The sequence below is a fragment of the Rhea americana genome, unplaced genomic scaffold, assembly GCF_003343005.1.
Source record: "Rhea americana isolate MKP2758 unplaced genomic scaffold, rheAme1 scaffold_211, whole genome shotgun sequence".
NCBI classification, from domain to species: domain Eukaryota; kingdom Metazoa; phylum Chordata; class Aves; order Rheiformes; family Rheidae; genus Rhea; species Rhea americana.
In genome coordinates, this window is record NW_028186269.1 from 768,444 (window position 1) to 789,976 (window position 21,533).

Sequence of the window (21,533 nt, forward strand, 5' to 3'; positions counted from 1 at the left end):
TTCCACCCATCAGCTGAGACGTGGCAATGACTGTATATTCTTTACAGTGAATGTGGCATAAAATGCATTAATTTATTTCTCCATAAGAGAGGTTTAAATTACTACATCTTACTTCACATTTACAAAGGTCTAAATATGTGCACAATCTGAAACTTTTGCAGCATATATACTTTTGAGRATCAAAGCAAGATAAATATAATTGAGGTCTCTTTCCATTTGAACTGGAGGATTCCTGAAGCTTTTTAGTTTTCTTTACCTAATCTACTTCAACTGCTAATTCACATTGGCTCTCTTGAGCATCTGTATGTTGGCAAGTTCTGGCTTGTGGAYATGGAAAGTGGAAATTTTTCTGCTACTTTCAGACTGCACCCACAGGAGATGTTCATGCAAATGTCAAGACTCTCATGCCCAAATATTGGCATGTGCTGCCTCGGATCATATAGCCTTGGTGTAATCACTTTTATCTGTGCAACATAAGCTCAAAATTTAGGGACTGCACTCTTATTTACTGCCTGGCAATATAAAGGGGCATGAAATCACATTTTCTTTAAGGCCATTTTAACATACCAGGTAGTATAAGAGGGTGCTGTAAGGCCTCTCCCTCATCCAGCACCTATTGTTGTGGTGGTACACTTGCTTCAAACATGCATAATCACCTCAGTGCCCGAGGTGCAAGACTCTGGAAAACCAGACCCACTTTTCACAGAAGCCAAACATTTGTCTTATGTTACTTTCCTACGTTGTATTGTATGAGAAATGCTTTTGTTCATCAGCTATTAATACGTAAATGAAAAGGTATTCATAATTTATTCATCTTGCGTGAGGATAAAAATGATCATGAGAGAAACTCAGACTGGGGAATTTTAGAATTCTTTCTGAGGGAAAAGGAAAAAAAATCCAACACGTAAGGCTTTCCCAGATGCAGGTAATCGGTCTTCTGCCATCTGCAGTGGATAACTTAGACAAGCAAACTGCTCATTTCTCTGGCATAACTGCAGCTATAGTAYTATCACCTTAATGTAACCCTATGTAACTTCTGTTACTGAAAGAAAAGGTGATGCTCCGACTCTTTGCGAACAAGAATAGGAGCCAGGTGTGTGAGCACTGTGTGCCACAAGGCCTGTTTCTATACAAAAGACTGATGCACATAGATACGTAAGCAAAAATACGTGTGTCCTTTAAAATATTAATGAAAGAATTGCTGGCATTCAGCACTATACCTGGGTCTGCAATGATTACAACTGTGAGCCATGTCATAGGTGTTTCAGGCATGAAACGTTTGCAATGCATYAAGACAGCATTCTGCCATTATTAAATGAATGCAGTGATTCAAAGCAATCTTGACTGAAAAAGACCTCATTTTAATTCACAGTCAGGGCTCTTTCTTCAGAAAAGTCATCATAACATAGTCAGATACAATCTAAAATTACAATACTTCATCTTGTATTTTATCTCTCTTTATCTCTTATTTTACTAAGCAAGGAAGATGCCATTTGTCTGAGTTGAAGACATAGCTGCAGGTGGTGTCACCTATATCAGAGTAAATCAGGAATAACTTCATTGAAGCGACCAGAGTCAGACAGACAGAGGAATAAGGGAAGTGAAATGTGAATTCAGCTCGAGTCCAGTTTCATTCATTTTTTCTTGTCTCAACTGATGTGTGTAGAGAGTGAATGATCCTTGGCAGCAGACCAGGATGAAGGATACTGAGATCAAAGGAGTACCAGCACACCACTGTACTTCACAGAATTGTGTGTTTTTGGCACAGAAACATCTCTGATAAGCATTAAAAATACCTTCTTAATGGATATTTTATTCTCTTGACAGAGACCATTTAAGATTTGAAAGTGACACAAAAGTAATTTATCCTCACATATAAAAACGCACTTAGTGGATAGAGAAATCGTATTAGTTTTACTCATTCATGTAACACTCCAAAAACTAATCTTAGGTTCCTCCCTGAATGCTGTGGAAAGCAAAAATTAATTGATYTGGGTACAAGGAAAGAAATTAATCTGCATTTGCTTTACTTTAAGGTTTTACTTTTAGAGTAGCAAACCTAGGTCATCTACAAACAGTTTGTTTTCTACTTCAAATTCCACTTCACATTGGGCTTAATTTGTTGATTTTCTGATTAACACAWTTGTTTGCTAATGTTCTGTTTAATAGCACACTCTATTGTCTGTTGTATTAATGTTTTTAATTTCTCAGATCATCCAACATACAGTACATAATATGTTGGATGGGAATGATCTCATATTTATACGCTGTCTTTCAAGCAGAAGAATCGCAGAGCAGATTCATAAACTACCTTCTGTTAATAGGTTTATAAACAATGGTTTAGGGCAAATGTAATTACAGGTCTGTTATTCCTTTGTATACATATTTCCAACTATTCTTTTTTAACTGGGAGTATATTTCAGATCTGTCATAATATTGGCCATTTAATCCTTATTTTTCTTGCTAATCAGGAAGTTTCTTTACCTCTTCACCACTTTGAGCTATTTGCTGATTAACCCTGGTGTTCTTATCAGGATTCTGATACATGGGAAACTAGCAAAAAAATTCCAAAATAAGGAAGGAAGTTCAGAAGTGAGGACTATAGGACAGAACATTGTATGAGTTCATTGCAATTCTTTATTGCACCAGAAACAAAATGGAGGTCTGTCTTTGAAAACAGAAGACTCCTCAAAGAAAGTAAATTATAGCTCAGACATAACAAAGGCAGAAGAGTGTTAGAGTTAAATATTGACCATGTGCCAAATATCAAGAGCTATTTGCATAGCACTATGAATTACCTAAGTCTCATGAAGGCAAATGAGGAGTCTCTCYATAATTTATTCCCTAGTCTTAAAGATTTTCAAGCACAGAGCACAAAACAGCATATTTTTGTCAGCTCGAGAAAGAACAGATCTATCATTCAGAGAAAAGACAAGGCAACTTTGCTTAGAAGTCAGAATGGCAACTCAAGTTCAGTCTTAGGGTCATAAGTATTTTAATAAATTGAAATGYATCCACACATCCATACTCCATTTTTTTTGTTTGGTTGTTTGAAGAGGGTTTTTTTTTGGGGGGGGGGGGGGAGGGAGGAGGAGAGAGGGGTTGATCTTTTTTACTGGTATGCTTAAAGACAGGACTTTTTTTTCCAGGAAGGAGATCATATAACACGTGTTCTCCTTGAAATGAATAGACAATATTTTGAGGGAAGGATTCCCTTTGGAAAATGCTAAGGAAAACAAACAGTTTTTCATCTCATTTTTCAGTGGAAACTAAGCAGTCAGAAACAAAATACAATTTYATAAAAAAAAATGCTGCAATGCAATTTCATTTGCTCAAAAAAATTATATTTTTTCTGAAGTCTTTTTCTGTGGCTCAACCCAGTTAATGCCTGCCATCCTCCTCAGACTCCAGGATCAGCCTGAATCTTTTATTATAGCCCCTTATTTCCTCTCATCGCTAAACCACAGACTCCCATGTGCCGTCATCAAGGGAACCTACCTCTTAGCACCTACCTCAGCAACATTTAACATTTTTCTCTGCTTCCTATTCTACTCTTTAAAAGAAAAAATACCATATTATATGGAAAACCAACACTTTCTGTTACATTTAGAASCTAAAGATGTGAAAGTATCAGTCTGTGAAGCATTTGAAGAACAAAGCAGGATGAAGTCCATCAGAAATAACCAAGTCTTTCTCGACTAAACTTTGGACTGTATTCTGCGAGACAATTRGTTTGGTAGTCAGCTGGAGACAATCACATACATTCCCTTCCACTTCCTTTATTGRTATCACTGCCACTATATGGACTAGTTCATGCACTTCATCCACATTTCTGAAAAAAAGGGTCATAGTGCAGAAGCAAGCACTGTCTTATTATTGTCTCTGCCCTTAAATTGCTAGGACATTACCTGRCACAGGCTTGGATGGTGAGGTGTTGTGTTCCTCCAGGCAATACCACAAAAAGACTTGGAAACAGCATGCACACTCCCAGCAGGCAGCCCAGAGATAGACACCGTCTTCTGCAGGACAAGGCAGGTTGGCCACAGGCATGGGAGTTATGTGCTGGCACTTAGCTTCTGGCCAGAGATTCAGCCCTCATCAGTTTTCTTTAATAGTACAGAAGTAGCCATAGTAATTAAATACTGACACCAGAGCAGCATCTCCCATTTTATCTAAGTAGAGCTCTTTTGGGTTGTCTGATCTGTGTATCCCATGTGAAGTCACTGAGAACTGCAAGACAGCCACCTATAGGTTAAAGATAAGTAAAATAGCCGGCAATGACACACACTTGGTTAAGGGTTCCAGCACAGCAATGAGATTACTATCATTTTAATTCTAGACAGGTTCTCCAGGTACTAGTTGGGATCTCAGGCATCAGTTTGGAGGTTTGGTTTTTTATGTGTTTCAGTTGTCTTCAGTGACATTCCTTGTGAAACCAAGCATGAGGCTGATCACTTTGCATGGATGGAGACATGGAGATTTAAAAGCATCTGCTTACCCTGATYCTTCTGATAATACGGAGGGAATTCTTCTCCAAAGCTATACAGGMTCTCTAGGAACACAAAATCAGAAACTGTGTTGAATTGGCAATCAAATAATGAAGTGTATCCTGTTTTTTCCACCAAGCTTTCACATCACAATTAAGAAGAATTTTCCTGGGAGTCTGATGTTTTTAGGTCACCGTTTTTCATTCTCCCAGATAAACTACATGTCTCCACAGTACAAATTTTATTGAAGAATATGAGTCTATAATTAACAGATACTAGAAAGCCTTGGCTCTTCACTTCATATTTTTAGTTCTAGAGGTCCTCAATTTAATCCCAAGTGTGTCAGGCAGAATGACAGCTGTCACATTAGTATCTTAATATTCAGCTYCTGAGATCAAGGTCTTACATCACTGTTAATTGGTGAGATGGAGTGTCMTGGCTTTCTAATCTCATAAGGATGTGGTTTCTTGCCCAGTAAATTATGAGATATTCATATATATATATTCATGTGCTATGTAAAAAGATCACAAAATATTATTTAATGACACTTTATTTACCTTAAGTTACATGACTACTTAAAATTAGTCACTCTTACTACTGACTTCATCAGTTATGCACATGTCCATTCAATATCAAAATGTCCTGAAACACATAAAAGTTCATGTTAGTAAGACTGAATGTCAGTAAGATTGGTTCCATCACTAATATTGAATGAGGTTCATCGTAGATGCACAAAACTTCAAAGCATATTTATAAGACTCACTGACTTCCATGGCCTTTTGATGAGGCTTGGACCTTTACTTCAAGTCAAACTTGTTCTGAAGTACTTTTCTGAGCAGAAGTGGACTTATGCACATCCCTCAATGGTCTGCTGAACCAGCAATTCTAACACTAATTAGTATCCGCATTAAAACCCCTACCAAGACATGACACTCTCAAATTCAGCAAAGACTGGATAAAATTGCAGCATGCATTCTTTAAATATTTATACAGTACATCAAAACAAATGAAACTGGAGATTCCATTTCCAGCATGAGCTGCAACATTGCTAGAATGGGGTCTACTGTGTCATGCCACTTATTTTCATTTCTTTGATTTTTTTTTTACGACTCTTCTGCTGAATTAATAATCAGGGACAAGGGACAGAGTCATACTGTTTTAACTCTTCAGTATTCCTAAGAGTAAACAGACATCCAGTGAAGCAAGTTAGAGAGGTCTTTAACTTTATGAATTATTTTAAGAGCATGAAAGTCACTTTCACAGATCAAGTTTATCACAGTATTGAAAAGATGTAAGTATTTGCAATTATATTAAGTTGTATACTTCAAAGAAAAATGACTAAGAAAAAATCCTATACTATAATATAAATTCTCCACTTAGCTGATCAGGTCTGACTGTGTATAGAGATACACAGATTCTCCAGGGAGTTGTTCCTATCTCTACAGAAAAAAAAAAAAAAAAGAAAAAGAAAAAAAAAAAAGCTGTAATATTTAATAAGAACTATTTCTGAAGATTCCACTTAAAAATATTGTTTTACTTTTTTTCTCTATTTTGGTGCAAAATTAACTTAGTGACAGATCAGCTCTAGTTATTTTATCAGTGGCTTTCAAGTAACTATGACATTTACCTAATGTTTGATGAACTAATTGACTAAAATGTTGAATAGCAAACAATATTCCTACCAGGCTGCTCTTTTACCAGCTTCTGATCAGCTGTTGCACAGAGCCCTGGACTCCAGTTCAGTGCAGTGGTCTGCACGGACGAAAGACTTATTCTTTTAATGCATTCTTTTTTCCATTGCTTATATGACATATGATTTCTTTTACTAAAGATGAAATGGAGTAGCTTGAGAAAGATATGACTCCAAATATAAACTAGGGCTTCATCTACCCCCCCAAAAAAAAAAAAAAAAAAAAAGGAAAGAAAGAATAACATAATAACACATTAAAATACAAAAGCCTGCTGCAAAGAAAAAATGGACTTATGCTTCCTGTCCAGGTTGAACAGACTAAGAGATAACGAAACTGAAGCATACAAGAGTCATCTTGGGTCTTAGGATAACACATTCAAAAAGAAGTAGAATATCTGGGRAAGTTGTAGACTTTCCATCAGTAGAGGTCTCTACAGCAGGTTAGACTGACATCTGTCCGAAATGATAGAATTACATCCCTGATAGGCAAGAAGGTGATTTCTTGAAATCTCTCAAATCTGTATGACTCTGTGAACCCTTAATGTGTTAATATTTGGAGAAGGAAAAGGGATGATCTAATCTTCCCCCTTACAATGTGGTCTAGAAAATCTGCCTAACTGCATATTGGAGAAAATGTCACYGTCATTTTTCATTAAAGAGCTGCAAAGTGTTGGCCAAGAATTCTTATCTTAGGTCCCTAAAAGTATAGGATCAAAACACTATCATCCAACATTTTGATTAGTGGTGCTTTCTACATGAGAACAACTGCTGTACTCAGTCAACCAAGCATCCATCTAGTTCAGTGTACTGACCCCAGTAGAAGCCAACAGGCAGATGCGCAGAGGATGTATAAGAACAGAACGAGCATATGTAGAATAGACAGTGAGCAGTCATTCCTTTTTCACTCTTTYCTCACTTCACAACATTTAAAGACCTTTTCATCTGTATTTAGTTTCTTTCACTGTAGTACATCATACTGACTCATGTTGAGAGAGGGAAGGGGAGAAATGATGGCCCATTGTCTCATCCTTTTTGGTATGTATTGAACACKTTCAATGATAGTAAGATACTTAACTGTTGTAAATTAATATCCCTCACTACATGTTCAGAACATTTTACACCGAGGCACTGAGGTCATGGCTCTCATCRTTTCTTTGCATGGAGGGGGGAGTCTTAGGTTCTGTCTTAATTTAACAGTTTACAGTCTAAGGGCAGGCCTGTGAACAAGGTATGTGGCACAGGAGGACTGTTCTCTAAGTTATGCAGCCAATAAATGAGATGACATATTTTAGGCCTAGGTTAGAAAAGATTAATCATCTAGTAACTTATGGGAGCAAAAGCAAATAGTTTCTTCTAATTTTGTTGATACAGTTACRGTCCATACACATATGATCTAGACTTATGCTGAGCTGGAAATAAAATTTCAAAATCATCTCTCAGATGAACAGTATTTTAACAACAAAAGTGTCTTGTGTAGACCTGGGATCTCAATTCACTAAGCAGAAAATCTAAAATCTCTAAAGTCCCTGGGCTGAACTCAGCTGTGGTGCAAATTCAATTGAAATGTGTTTTTACCTTTCCAAGAACCTTGTAAAATTGCACAGATTTTCTTTAATTTTTTGTTAGTTTGTCCATTTATTACAGAGAATTTCAACTTCCAGAAACCTCCCCCTACAAACCCAGAGCTAAACCAAATCCATCAGGAAAATTTTTGTTTATATTTGTTTCTGTATATGTTTCATTGATTTATTAATTAGTCTCTTCCTGTGCTTCAATTTTTGCCCATTGCCTCTTGTCCTGAATAAGTAATGCAAATGAGCTTTGCCTATCTGTTACGCAAAAGTCACAAAAGAAGGTGTTTTGCACTTTCCCAGTCTTTCTTATGTGCACACAGCCAGGCATAATTAGCTGTTTCTAACCTAATAAAAAGCCAGATATTTCAGTCCTTGTACAAGAGAATCTTTGCCTGATAYAAGTAAGGCTGGGTGAAGTTGCTGCTCTGCTGATCCCTATGGCAATTATTGATCTCAAAATGCCCAGATTTTCCTCATGGTTTAATATAAATAAGGCCTGTAGAAAGTTATCTGAAAGCATCTAGAGGTGCTTGATAGATGAAATAGAATTTGAAGAGCATATATGATGTTTTCAGTTATTTTCAAACCTGCATATTCATATTCTAGATTGAAACAAMATGAAAAAGAAATCCACTTATATGCCTATGTTGCTTTTTTTAATAATGAATTTCTATATATTAAATACAAATATAGCTTTCTGGTTTCTTTTTTTTTCCCCCTAGGAGCTGCATCAACAACCTATGATGGTTAGTCAGCATTTGCAGCCTTTCATCTGCATTTATATTTAGTGACTTACAGGAGCAACTGATTGCTGCATTTATAGTGATTTATGTGGAAATGGAAGCATATTCATATTAAGCATATAATGAGGGCCATGGAACATTAGTTTACATTTTGCTGGCAGTCACAGTTGCTTTGGCAATGGATTTTAAATGACCTTAACATTCACGTCTAAAACATATGCGATAACTAGCCTCAGCCCTCACCCTACCGTTGATCTTGGGAAACAGTGAATATAAGATAAAGATCTGTTGTGGTTCTCTTCTCAGTTCTCCATAACATTTCATAAATAGGTCAATTCTAGCATGTTTATATAAATTGATTCCCCTTCTGGGAATGCTGGGCTGTGATAAACAGTTCTTTCCAATTAGTTTGTTTTTTTWAAAAAAAATAGTTGGGGATTACTATTATAGCTAAAAATATTTTAAATATAAGTATCTTCTAAGTCAAGAAAATGTTTTTTTGTCTGTTACTGACAGATGAACTGCAAATGCCTACTCCTGTTCACTTTAAGATCAGTATTGCAGTCTCTACAYGTGTGGACTTTGTTTTGACAATACACAGCAAAATGAGAAGCTAGCCCTGTAACACTGTGCCCACTACCACAAGTCATTTTATCCATAAGGGAGGAACAACTGAGGCCAATGGAACTCTTTTGGTTAGTAATCCCTCCATTCAACAGACGTCTACAGGATCAGACTCTGTTTTGTCGTATTTGCTTTAGAAGTCATTCTGTTGGCTTACAGATTTATACATTCCTTTAGAYGCCAGATGTCCTTTTAATTCTCATTAATAATCCATTTTATTTGTTTTTGTCAGGCCCATTTCTAGAAACAATTTGCATAGCAAGTCAGGTCAACTGATGAATCTGTTGGCCAGTAACCTCCCTCAGCTGTGAATAGCACTAGATACATCAGAAGAAGTTGTAAGAAACAGTGATAAATCATCATGTGAGACAAAGAGGACTTCTAGTTTTYGTTATTATTACTCATCCTGATGATCATGCTCATCCTGATGATAATATCTTTCTTCAGATATAATCAGAATTTCAAAATTAAAAGAATGATGGTGACAAATCTGGTGCCCTTGATCCTCACTATTTCATATCATCTGCAGTTTTAGAGAAGAGATTGAGGCAATTACGTGTGCAATGTGTAATTCATACTCTTACCAGCCTACATAGACATTGTGGCTACAGAACAGTAATAAAAAATAAAATAGAATAATTTATATTTACTTATAACATAGATGAACACATAAACATATGTATATATAAAACTGTGAAAGCTGATATTGAAAATTCCATCAATATTAAAGCATTTTATCTCTTATTTTCGAATTGTTCTTTGGAACAAAAGCCTGAGTGGGGACGTTGACTCAAAAAAAATAAACATTCTGAAACATTTAAGACTTGACTTTGTACCCTTCAGCAGGATGATGATTTTTATTTCTGAGTATACGGATATTTATCTGACCCTTGCAAGGCACTTTCTGATCAGTGTCTGGATATAAAGAAAAAGCATAAGACATATGTCTTCTGATTTACTGACATGAGCAACCAAACACCAGCTAGCCAGTATATGAGTACGAGGAACTAAGCTTCACCACTGCTGCTAACTCTGACTCTAAATGCTACACTTCTCCCTGCCAAAAGACTCCTTTCCACAAGACCTCAGTTTCACAAGAATAAGGGCAAGCTGCAAACTATGTTCAAGTCCAACTTAAATCTGACACAGCTGGAATATGAGAAGAGAATAAGCTGCCACCTACATATAGTTTGCAAACAGGAAATGAAAAATTGGTTTATTTATGTATATTTATTTCTTTATAAGTATCTGCATTGTCTATCACCATGACTGTTTGTGTGTTACTCTGAGAGAAAACAGTGCAATTTATTTTGAATAGATTTATCCTTTTGCCTAATTCATTAATTAATATTTTTGAGCCACATGAGTTTGCTGGCACAAAGCATTCAGAGACAATATATTTGAAGGTCACATATGCAAGTATTCATGGAACCCAGAAATGCAAAAATATTCACTGGAAGTACTACTCAAGTATCTAATCAGGAAAAAGAAATAGGGCCAAGTAGGCAGTCTAGCCAATGACAGTTTGTAAGGCAAATATTAGCTGTCCTAAAACAATTTGTATAGCAGAGATCATCTATGCAGTACAAACACTTAATACTTTTAAATAGCCAATATTTGTTCATTAATTTGACTAATTTTTTATTATGCTTTAAGCAAACATTCCGAACGTATTTTTATTTTCCCGACTCTCGCCAAACTTTGGCTGCAAATTGATGCATGTAAGTCACAGAAGTAAACTCTAGGCCGAATAATGCATAGTTTGATATGCTATGGGTATAGAAACATGAGTTATAAGTAAAAAGAGTGGCCAGATTGAATAAAGTTTTCCAGTTCATCCTGGATCTCAAACACTGCTGATGTTGATACCTCTTCAGGATACTATATGTAGAACACTGTCCTCAAGTGGGCAGATATGTGACTGTCAAATTGTCACTGCAAACTGTTTCTATGGCAAAAACTTCTAAAATAAAAGAAAACAAGGAAAGGTTCCCAATTTGAAATATTGTGAGGTGGCATATACTATGAAGCGGTCAAACAAATCTTCAGTCCTATAAACTGCCCTATTTATTTGAAAGATATCTCCCATATTGCAGCAAATTCCTCTCCAGCAAATCTCTTCACACCAGAAGAAAATGAAGAAGAGTTAAATCCCAGACTACTTCCTTCATGTAGTTTGACAGTATTGTGAGAGATTAATCCTTCTCAAGATCCTAAGAATTCTAAAGCTCTTCTTTAGATAATTGAGGAAACCGTAAGCTCTGACATCTACACCAGGAGTTTCCAACAGCCAGATACTATCATGRATTCCAGTAGACAAAACAAAAAAACAAACGAACAAAAAAAAAGTACATGAATGCAACTAAAGAGCCATGCATATGCATATTCATATGTATGTGTACATATAAAAATTTCTGCTGTCACCAACAGTTGTTTCAAAGACAGTGTGTAAGCTCAACAGGACTTGGTTACTCTTACTCCTAACAGCAGCAGTATAAAATAAACCAAAGGTAGATGCAAATTATGTTGAAAATTAAAGGCTCTAGTTTCAACAACGTTGCTGAGTTCACGGGCTAATATTCCCACTTAAATTAAAAAAAAAAGACATTTAATTGACACTTTTCTGCTTGTTCAAAGATAACTAGTATTTTAGGACTTAATTTGATCATTTATTAAAACCCCAGTTGGGTATAATTTGGCCATGGCTACATTACAGTCTGTTGTGCAGATATTTTCTTCTTTTTTTTCCTTGTATCTAAATACACATAAGCCTTCCCTTCCAAGCTTGCAGAGCTCTGATAACCACAGCAGATCTGTCTTGCATTCTCATAAAGTCCAACAAGATAATGTACAATGTTATTACTATCACCATCTGGTAGGGACAAAGGGTAAGTGACTAGATTTAAGGAGAAAATTAAACTTTTAAAAAAATATATCAGAAGTATATACAGCCAGTTTATAAATTCAGGATGAGTTTATCAAAAAGTTCTTTGTATGTCTAAAGGAAAAGGTGCTACAGTATTTTGCATAATGTTCTAGTCACCATATAAAGTGACTAATTTCAATATAAATACATTTAAGCTAAGTTTCTGCATATGCTGTTATTCATTTATGTTATGCCTTTTTGTTTCCATAAATATACAAGCTGTTCACACAAAGATATTTCAATCTTTGAACTTTTTGCAGACTTTAGATCTGTTACATAAAATGTTACCGGTGTTCCAATAAGTTATTGGCTCTAAATCAGGAAAGCAGCTTTCTTAGGATTAAATTTAAGGCATTTGTTGATGACATTAAATCAATAGGTTTTAACTGTGTAATTTTCTGCTTTCATACCTGGATAGCAAAAAAAAAAAAAAAAAAAAAAAAAAAAAAAAAAAAGAAAGAAAGAAAAAAGAAAAAGAAAAGAAGAAAAAAAGAAAGAAAGAAAAATAGGGAATCTCCCACGAAGATCCCCATGTACCACACAAGATATAAAATAGCATTTATACTAAACACCACTGTCTTTTGGGGTCCACTGAGATTTTCCATAACCAATGTGAACTGACAGTAAATAAGCTTTCCTTCCTCAAAACAGGAGACAGTATGTGGCAGAAAAGAGTATCTGTGATCTGTCTTTTAATTATGCAGCCAGTTTGATTTTTGCCTGTGTTACTGAAGAGTACAGAAGAATACATCAGCATTGTAATGACAGTAAGATATAAAACTTTCCACATCTTGGTCTACTTTCTGATATTTTTAATCAGTTTAAAACCCAAATGTAGAAAGTCAAAATGCAACGTAAATGACTTATCTCACTCACACTAAAAATCAAAGCCTACTGAATTTTTGTGATACTGCATCTTTCCTTCTCTAGAGTTAGATTTTCATTATAGCAATTATGTTACACTGACTGGTAGAGCTAAATGGTTGAATGAGGATTAGAGCCAAATGCGGAGCTGCTGCGCTACACCTCCCTCAGCAGAGCAGCGAATTATTCTGAATGTTTGGCCACTTTAATATTAGCCAATCTACAGCATTCAATTATTCATTAAAAGACTGTGCTGTAGACGAAGTTTGCTTGTTAAATTAATAGAAGTTGGAGAACCTAAAAAGAAAATCCTAGAGGGGTTTCATTTCTGTGCCTACTTGGTTGGATCAGAAATTTCTTTTATTTTCATTTCCTTTCTCCTGGCTGCATGACTGGATGAATTTGGTTTAGATTATTTTCCTATTAACTAAAATTTCCCAGAGGTTCCTGGTATTTGCATTCAGATATTTCAGTAGCAGATATAGTGCTCCACTGAATACACCATCTACTGAAACGATGAAGTTGTAAGGAAATCACACACATTTTCCTTACAGATGTTTGACCCAAGGCATATCAGAGTTGCCAAATCCACCTTTGGGTCACACTTTTCTCTATMAGGAGACCTACAAGCCTTGGACCAAATACAAGCAGTGATTTATAAACTGGGTAGCCTTACTAAAGTCAACTAGCAATCTTGAATTCAAGTGCCAGAACCAATGCTGTAAATGCTAATAACTTGCACTCAGCAAAGATTATTTGAGACTTTCTGGCACTCTTCATCTCCAAATATTGGGACACCATGAGTTTGCTGTTTACATGTAAATTTAGAAGCTTTGAGTTTAGCTTTGGAGTTCTGAATATTAAATCGCATCTCTAAGTTTAACCACTACTCTCATGATATTTTGTCTTGCATTTTCTCCGTAGTGGTAGGGATGAGTCAGAGTATTACACCAGGGTGTTCAAACTGCTGCACAGACTTGTGCCAGTGCATCTGTGTGGTTGCTTGGCCATGAGACTGCATGCAGATTGGCATTCCTAACAAATAGGCTTATTCTCTTTTTTTCAATCTTTTCTCCTACATCTCATTGCTGTCACAGGACTGCCAGCAGTAATAACAGCTTTTCTCTCATGATCAACTTTAACCAAATTCCTTCTACTTTAACAAGATCTCCTTCTGAGGGAACCTACCAGCTGTACCTTAAGAGCACAGGACAACATGTGCCRCCCACGTAGAAAAGGATCATATGAAGTCTGGCTCAGTAAAATGACAGCCAGCCATACAACAGTTGTTCCTCCCTCATGCTTACACTAGAAGCCACAAAATTCCCAACTTTAGTCACCTTACAGTTCACACAAGATCTCAGTATAAAAGATCAAAAGTCTTAAAATTATAATGCACCAGAGGAACAGAGCAGAAGACCTCAATGGCCACAAGAACTCTGATTAAATGGCGCTAAACAGTGAGGTCTCCCTGGTGACTGTTTTACACTGAGTGAAATCTTTGCAAAATGCTAGTGCTGTTTCCACAATTTCCAGCTGATATCAGTTCAGTGGAAAAGGTGATAGTGCTGTTCAGAGATATTAACCACTCCATCCGTTTGTCCCTTCCATTTCCCCAGTTTCCCCAACTGATAAAATTGTTTTTTATTATGTTTTACATGATTCATATATTTGATTAGGCACATTGGGAAGTTAAGGTACTCCAAGTCATTCATCTAAATGTCTCCCTTGTGCTGCAGGAAGAAGGGAGTTTGATGAAAACCCTGTATCTAATCTCTTCCTTTTCCATTTTGAAAATCTAGTTTTCCTTTTTGCAGCACTTTGAAATAGGATTATTAATCCACTGAGGGAAATAAACAGCTGGAAGTAAACATTTCCCAACTGCTGGAGAAACACTAGCTGTTTCCTAAGCCACATGCACTTGGTCACCAAACAAATGCATAAGGGAAAACCAATTCTTGGCCTGGACCTATGCCTGTGCTAATGAACAAATCAACAGTGGAAGGCTAGCTGAGTCATTCTTCCTTAGGGATCATCAAATATGTAGCTTCTTAATTATTTATTGGTTACTAGGATCAGCAGCCAACACTGTGCTCAATGCTGTACATGGCAGCCTATGCCCCACAATCTAAATTTGGCATACCAACAGCATCCAGCAATTAATTGAACGTTTAGTAGACAACCAGCAATGAACTTCATAGGTGGTGCAAGCCAGGGCTATTTGTAAAGTGTTAGAGTAAGTAATTTTCCAAGAGAACTACATTTTAAGGAAGAATCCAAAAAGTARTACACAATAGGCACCACAAGAATTGATAGGCAGTTCCAAGGAAAATAGTATAAGACACTCTTGAAGGTCTGCAGGAAGGATGATACGTTGAATACTCATTCTGCCACAGATGATGCTATTTTTTGCATGCTTTTCAAAAATATTCACATGAACAAAAGTTCGTGCATGTAAAGAAACCGTTAAGAAGAAAAATCTGTAAGCCCATAGCCAATACAGTTTTACTCAGAATACAAAATTTGCCATGTAAAAGAGAAAAATCATATTGGATACAATATGGAATTTCTATAAAGCTCAGATAAGACAGTTATGAAACAAAAATAAGAGTGTGTAATTAGCTGTCCAGTTACCATGCTCAATTAAAATTAAACTCATCCCATATGAAAAGAAAAAAAAAAGGTTTCATGACAGTGTGGCCTGCCGCATCAACAGATCATAGTCAAATCAGCTGAGTATCAGACTGGAAGAGTCACTGGAGCCCAGCTGCAGGTGATCTTTATACATAACTGAGACAACTCACACAGAGAAAAATCAGCAGGAGAGAGAAGCCTGTGACCTGCCCTAGAGCACTGAATTAAAGTGCCCTCAGGCCTCAGCAGCATATGTAAGCTTGGGAGGAAACACAGGCATTTGATATTCATGAAGTYTGATAGTGGGACAACCTCACATGAAGAAAGGGCTTGGAAAAGACTTTCCCAGGGCRGAAGAAGATGCCAACAGCCCTGCACAGTTACGTGCTGCAGGCATTCTACCTCAGCCTCTGTGGAGCTTAGCAAGGACCTTCCTCTGTGCGTGTGTCTGACCGCGATTGCAGCAGGGGGAGGAGGGGCAGTAGGATCACGGACACACTTATCCTTACCTATTAACTCTCTAAAGACAGCATCTAGCATMCAGACATCTGCTTCCTAGAGTAGCTGCAGCTGAGATATTCTCTTACCTACCTTTAATGTTTATGTATTGAGAGTTTTTTCTCCTCTGTTTTCTGAAACCTTACCTGAGATTTTTCTGTAGCCCTGTGCTGAACTTCTGGGAAATAAATAGATAAAGAAACATCCTCAGAAGACTTTACAAGACATATATAAGCTGAAATGTCTTCATACACATTTGGAAAGAAGGCATTTTGGGTCTGGACAACCCTTGAATGGAAAAACTTGTAAAATAGATTAATCCTTTAGCTGTAACAAGCAATCTAAACAGCCCCAATTTGAAACCAAAGGGCCAGAAGGGAGAAAAGCGACCTGATGAAAGAAGGTTGGTAATTATGTGGTTGTTTGGAACAAGAGAAAGAAGAGGATGAAGAGGTGAACAAATTCAGAGACTCAGGGAAAGAAAGATTTGTGGTGAGATTCACTGTGGAAGACAATAGCTTAAACAYGATGTAGAAGGCAAAAGGGAAGCCAAATAAAGTCGGGTTGGGATGGGGTCGACAGGCCCAGTGAAGGGACAGTAAGATTGCAATTGTAGCAGCATTTAGGTAAACTAAAATGGAGCTGGATAAGACACAGAAATAAAAATTATGAAGTGAGATTCGCAGGGTAAGAACTCTAGCAATAGTGAGGAAATGGAATATGGGAAGAAGTGATAACAGTGAAGAAAGCAATATTGCTTGGGAAATGAGGATTGAAGAAGAGAAAAAGAGGAAAACTAGATATGAGTTCTCTGGCACAGTTGTTTCCCTTCACATTTCCATAGTATGAGATACAGGCAAACAAGGAGAGAAGACAAAAGCAGCAAAATAAAACTTGGGAAAATACAGAGAAAAGAAGGTTTTAAAAATACAGATTTTAGTGTTTGTAGGAAAAAAACAGCAGCAGGCCTAACTTTCTTCTCATAACTTCTACTGCAAAACTAGAATAATTCCACTTAATTCAGACAAGTCACATTTTTATAAAAGAGATGAACAAGCCAATAAACCCAGATGTCATTATTCTACGTATATCAAGTAGAAATATTGAAACTTTAATGCAAGTTACTGAAMCAAAGAACTAGGAAAGACAGAAAACAAATTAGAAAACAGAACAAGAGATTTTTCCCTTGGAAAATAAATGAGGAAGATAAATATTACCAGAGCACACATTCTGCTGCTCTAGCTTAACTATGTAGTTCTTTAACTGTTAAAGCTGAGTCACTCTTTAGAAGAAAAATAAGAAAGTAGAATCAATACAGCCTGCAGGTCTTTTACCTGATTAGTCGTGTAAAGATTTGTGGACAAACTTTGGATAATTGCTGTGACTGATTAGACTTGTTTTGTTTTATTTTTTTTTTCAATAGCTGCTGTGTCAATAATAATATTATCAATATTAACATTTTTGAATACATGGTGCAATATCAGACTCCAGTAAAGTTACTGCAGCCAAAAAATCCAGACACATTTTTCAAACTGTGGATTTGACTGATAAAATGAAAGCATGCTGATAAATAACATTTCTCAATTATATAGTGATTCTGGAATTAGGAAAATTGTGAAAAGGTAAATGTGTGTGTACATATACATATTTCAAATTCTGACATAGTTCTTTAGACTTAAGCACCAAGTCCCCAGTATTATCCATGTAAATACCTCCTCGACTTTTCCATCTTAACTCTGATTCCAAAATGACCATAGAATAAAGCATTAAAAATGTGTTGGAAAGAATGTATGAGAAAGAATACACTCAGAGAAGTACTCTCAGATGATCAGTTTAATTTGGATATATACAGATCTGTATGAGAAATAGGATACAATCTCTTAATATCATGACAGTGACCATCACTGAAAGGCTTTACCAAAAGAAATAGGAACCTTATTGTCACTTGGATCTGGTAAATCAAGAAAAAAAAATCTCTGCAAAATCCTGCTCAGAGGCAAACACAAATTTTAGTGTTCTCTCACAGAAAAGGAAAAATCTGATGCCTTTCACTATACAAACTATGTGGCAAAAGCCTGGATATTTACAAATTACTGGCATGTATTATACAGAAGATCAAGGCTATTTTGTTGCTCACATTGGAATAGTTAAGTAATCAATAGTTCTGTTACTTTAATAATTTTCCCTGATTTGCCCTTTGCCTGCGGTCATGTCCCATTCAAAGTTGCAGTATTGGTGACAATTAAATGCTAAAGAAAATAGAATCAGTATATACTAAGAGGCCTTAAACTGTAAGCCAAGTAATGGATATGTTTGAAAAGGTCACATGCAGAAAAATTGGTCTTACCTCATATGAGTCATCTAAGGCTTCAGCAGCTGATCTAAGCAGGTCTAAGTTCTTTGTATGGTCAACAGAGAGAAAGCTCCTCTAGAGGAAGATCTGAGCTTGCTGCAAACCAGTTCCTTCGGATAGGTCAGACAGATTACTTCCCAAATTCAGCTCCTTGCTTCACTAACAGGAGTACTAGCACCAGCACAAGGGATCAAGGGAGAGTGAGCACCAGCCGCTAAGGGTAACAAGGGGAGGAAGGAAAATTTCCCTTGGTGATAGCCCATGTTTTCATCAGGTATAACTGAAATATAGTCCCAGATAGCTGTCTAAAGGGAGATATGAGCATGACACCGATTCTGGAATAACTACGCCTTATAAAGGGTAGAGCTAAACAGCTCTGTGCACMGCAGAACACTGTGCTGAGGCCACTATTCTGCTTGCAGGCTTCATGCCAATGTTCCTGCAGAGTGCTGCCCTGTGTCATGTAAACATGTCTGCTGGGTATTCATGGCATGGTGCTACTCAGAACGGCATGGACAAATGCAAAGTTTCATCTAAAGCTATAAGCATTTTGAGGCAACTGAGGTCTTTTCTATGCTCTGATGGGTGCTGAGCACACTTCAGCTGCTCCTTGAGCTTAAATAAGGTAAACTTGACTGTATAAAACAGGTCAATGGCTTAACTTGTCTCTTCCAGCCTAAGAAATAATTTGAAGACAAAGAAATCTTCCTTTGCTGCTGCAGCTCTCTGAGCAGTTTAATTCGTGTGTGCCCAAATTCAGTCCTCATAAAACCCAATTGACTTCATTCAAAAAGCTCCTGTAAAGATGACTGATGTCATTGAAGTCTCACCACGGCTGAATTTGGCCCATGCCATTCCTGCTGTTTAGTCATCAGATAGGAATGTAGGGAAAAAATGCATGCTGGGCTCTAGGGCTCCATCTCTCAACAGATTTGCTAGAGATTAAAAAGAATTACACATGAATACAAACTTGTCTTATACACTCTATTAAACCTCCTAGATTGGCCACTGCTCTCAGCTGCCCAGGTGTGAATCTGAATAGCTTATTTCACTACAGTAGAACAGGACTCACTGTATCCAGCAGCAGTTTATGCACATGAGTGCTCCAGTCCTCTGGGGAGGAAAAGCAGCAGAATTATTCCCATTTTACAAATGAAGAAACCAAAACAGGGAGCTGCTGTGATTTGTTTCATATGGTGGCAGAAGCAGAGGAGGTACTGAAACTCAAGCACTTATGACTTGCAGCCAGGAAGGCCATGTATTCCTGTAATATCTTCATAATTTCCCTCTCTGTTCATCATCTCACTTCTCCCTGCCCCAACCATATCAGCATTGTCTGTAGCCATACTGGGAAGCTGGGCTTAATCAATTCCTGGTGAAACTGGGATTAATACACTACTCATGCAGATCCTTAAAAAAAAATGATTTCTGATCCCTTCTTCAAAGGCACATGTAATCCACAGCTGAGAAGTAACCATTTGTTGTTCCAGTATACAGTCTCAGGGAGGCTTTTGCTCTGCTTCTCGGATGTTCGCTGAAGACCCCATCTGACAGGACTTCTTCCCGCATACAACAAAAAAACAGCCTGAGCAGGCTGTGCAGAATCAGGCTCTTTTAGAGTATTAACATTTTATGGGAGAAAAAGAATGGCTGGAATGCAAAGGAAGAGAGAGAGAGAGAGAGAGAGAGAGATGACAAGACATCTTTACATTTTCTCCTGTGACTGGAAATGTTTTTTTAAAAAAAAGTAAAAAAAAAAAAATTCCTTGTAAATCTTTTTAGAAATAGACAACTGGAGTCAGGTGTCCTGGTTTTTACACCTACATTCTCATTCAGTGATATTTTTATGATGAAAATATAAAATTTAAAGCAACTGCAAAAACAGAATCAACTCTCAACTGGCAGAGAGGGGCCTAAGTAAGTTTTATTCACTACATGAATGTCAGATTAACACATATGCAAAAAGAGAAAAAGAAAGAGAAAAAGAGAAAAAGAAAGAGAAAAAGAGAAAAAGAWAGAGAAAAGAGAAAAAGAGAAAAAGAAAGAGAAAGAGAGAAAAAGAAAGAGAGAAAAAGAAAGAGAAAAAGAAAGAGAAAAAGAAAGAGAAAAAGAAAGAGAAAAAGAAAGAGAAAAAGGTTAATTATTTAAATTATTTACAATCCTGATTGGAAATGGTACATTTCCTATCTGAGTCCCTTCATTTATTTGGGGGATAATAAGGCTTATCTCCTCTGACTGACATAATTTCATCTCATCTTTGCTTTCCTTGGAATCACCACCCTGACACTGCCTAGCAAAATAAAAAAAAAAATCAAAAAATAAATAAAAGGAGCGAACAGGCGAACTATTCACCAGTGCAGAGCTTACAGCACGATCAGAGCGATATCCTTTGTTTGCAAGGGGAATAAAGTGGCCTTCTTGTGAGAGGAAATACATGCACATATAGATAAACATATATATATAGTATAAACGACGTTAAGAGGCTGTGTGTGCCCTCCCGTGCTCCTTATTCCCACTTGGTTTTAATACATCTGTAATTCCGATTGTGTCAGTTCTGTTTTGTTTTTTGTTTCATATAAGGGTATATGTTCAGGGAAATTCTTGGCAGGCAGATCACCAGGCTTCAGTCCTATAAATGAAACGCATTTCATGCCCAACTGGGAGGAGAGGTTTCTCCACCTTCACGACCCTGCGGTTGTAATGGTTCCCAGGAACCGATGACCGACGCGATTTCTTACCTCGCCACGGGTGTTTCGTTATCGCGGTGATAAGGAGATGGTGAAGCGACCGTGGGAACTCCTCAGTGGAATGACCTACCCTACACCACTAACCCCCTCCCCCCCCGCCCCGCTCCTCCCCGCTTTGGATCCACCTCGTAGTCACGACCCTTAAAAAATCACTGGCTCCAAGCGACACAGCCTTTCGCCTCCCCGCTCCGCGACCAGACACCGCGAGCATCCCTGTTCACTTACTCTGCCGTGAACGACGTGAGGAGGCTGCGGGAGAGGTTTCCCTGGGATTTTCTCTGCGGCTCCTTTTATAAAAAAGGCAACGCGAGGAGGCAGCCAGCCGGTGCTTGGACCGGCAGCAAGCCCCATGCCAGTGCCGGGCGGCGGGTGCCTCGGCGGAGAGGCGCGGGG

General features: G+C 37.3%; 1 long non-coding RNA gene across 5 annotated transcripts in view; it reads right to left on the minus strand.

The window, feature by feature from the left end:
- Window positions 1-21,495, minus strand: part of LOC146595890 (uncharacterized) — a 49,158-nt gene extending 27,663 nt beyond the window's left edge. For 4 of the 5 annotated variants that reach the window (XR_014895831.1, XR_014895832.1, XR_014895833.1 and 1 more), the window contains exons 1-4: window positions 18,388-19,486; window positions 5,045-5,129; window positions 4,499-4,552; window positions 3,909-4,245 (exon numbers count right to left, since the gene is read on the minus strand). This is a non-coding gene — a long non-coding RNA (uncharacterized LOC146595890). Of the gene's footprint in view, window positions 1-3,908; window positions 4,246-4,498; window positions 4,553-5,044; window positions 5,130-18,387; window positions 19,487-21,365 lie in introns of those variants that run through there. The other variant, XR_014895834.1, reaches the window with a different exon arrangement.
- Between the last annotated feature and the right edge of the window lie 38 nt (window positions 21,496-21,533).